We start from the raw sequence: 2,262 nt of genomic DNA, 5'->3' as shown, positions 1-2,262 counted from the left end.
GGTTAAATAGTGCTGTTAGGCGTTCATAACAATCTCTCCAAGAAACCGGGATACATCCAGAGTTTAGAGATATAGGTTAAATAGTGCTGTTAGGCGTTCATAACAATCTCTCCAAGAAACCGGGATACATCCAGAGTTTAGAGATATAGGTTAAATAGTGCTGTTAGGCGTTCATAACAATCTCTCCAAGAAACCGGGATACATCCAGAGTTTAGAGATATAGGTTAAATAGTGCTGTTAGGCGTTCATAACAATCTATGATTGGCTTTTTCTTTAAGGAGATCAGCCTGTATGCTGTCTTTTCATGGTGCTTTGTTTTTAGTTGATTTAATAGCTTCTATAACTTCCGTTTCTGTGATTGTTTTTGTAAGCTGATATGTGATCGGATTTTCACCTGCATCATTGTTCCTTGATGTGTGTTAGCAGGGAATTTTGATGTGTACGTATTTTTGTTTTCTGTCACATAGTTATTGATTTATTTAAAGAAGTGCGTATTCTAGTCTGGTTCGTGGTGTATCTTGAACGTTTCTTGAACGCGTGTTCTTCAAACGTCTCCGCCTTTTCAGTGTTTGTATATGCTGTTTTATTTTATTTTTTTCTAAAGATGGGTAGTTATTGTTTGGGTTACTTGTGTTTGTGAATCTTTTTAATACTGAGTTCCAAACGACGTTTTGCCTTTACTTCAAATACGGCGCTCGAGGACGCCGAATATGACGTCATGCGCACGTCAGCCCCTATGGATTCCGTGGTTTGAGATAAGATACGACTTGGCATCACACACCAATTCACGTAACTGGAAATGTTTACGTGTTTGCTTGTGAGAATGTAACTCAAACAAGATGGATAAACGAAGGAAAATGTATTAATGTGGAGTCTGTCTTTATACATCCCTAAAAGAAGAAAGGCATACTTTCAAACTTAAGAAAGTTGAGAAGCACCGATAACGAGATGTCAGAATATTTCAAAAAGTAGTTCTGACAAGTCGAGTATAGTTCGGTATGACTATAGCTTTGGCGGGAATACAGCTTGTCAACTATCTGTGGAAGTGGTCAAACTGGAATTGGATGTTTCAAACTCAAATACACATCTTCCCGATTCTTCTCTAGTAAAAACAAGAAAAAATAGTATAATGTAACAGATATACGTTTTTTGTTTTAGCGCAAAGTTACACAATGGGTTATGTGCTCTCTGTCAAATCAAACCCCGGATTTTAACGTTGTATACTTACCGATGACCCGTCTAGAAACAGCAGAAATTACTTCCAAGGATTAAGGTCCTTAAGGAAAAGCTACTTATAATTCTAATGTTGATACCAATCAAGTGTTGATTGCATGTTTGGCCGATAGGCGTCGTTTAGTTATTGATGAAAAGTATCAGTGTTACACAGTTACGTGTCGTTCTTAGTTTAATTACACTATCATATCATGACACATTTCTTTGTATTATAACAGTTGATTGCATGTTTGGCCGATTGGCGTCGTTTAGTTATTGATGAAAAGTATCAGTGTTACACAGATACATGTCATTCTTTGTTTAATTACACTGTCATATCATGACACATTTCTTTGTATTATAATAGTTGATTACATATTTGGCCGATAGGTGTCGTTTAGTACTGTCGGGCTTAGGTATTTGTGCAAAAATAAGAGTGCTAGGCTTGGATAAATTGAAATAATTTAGTAACATGTTTTTGAGCTAATGAACTAGAGGGAAGGCAGCTAATTAAAAGGAACTTGGACTAATGTAATTATGTAGTAGGATATGAACATCAAATTTATAACGTATCTACGGCTGTTAAGTGTGGGGCGCGATTTTGAAACAACGGGAGACGAACCGTGGACCCTTGAATCCATAGATCAGCAGGCTACGCTGATAAATGCAGATACAGGTGGTAATATAAAAGTGAATATTTGATAGACTAAGTACATCTGACATGATATAAGTTTAAATGTGGTAAGCCAAAGCATAACTTATTAATAATTTATTTTTCGTTTTCTAGAACTCACTAGAGTTCAGCAGACTCAGTAAGTTAGCTACTGTTGTACAGTTGAAATATTGATTAGTCGTATAGGAGTAGAAGTCAAGAGCATAGAAAACCGTTTAAACTATATTCGTAGCTGAATGACGGTAGATGGAGTCGGAATTGAGATGAATAACATATTTTAATTTCTGGAAGTGAAACTCCGACGAGTAATTTTGTTGAATAGAGAAAAGTACAAGTGAGCTATTATAGTTATTTTCGCATGTCTATTAAAGTTCATA

Source organism: Limulus polyphemus, unplaced genomic scaffold (assembly GCF_000517525.1).
Source record: "Limulus polyphemus unplaced genomic scaffold, Limulus_polyphemus-2.1.2 Scaffold6614, whole genome shotgun sequence".
Classification (NCBI taxonomy): domain Eukaryota; kingdom Metazoa; phylum Arthropoda; class Merostomata; order Xiphosura; family Limulidae; genus Limulus; species Limulus polyphemus.
Note: the sequence above shows the minus strand (reverse complement) of the source record.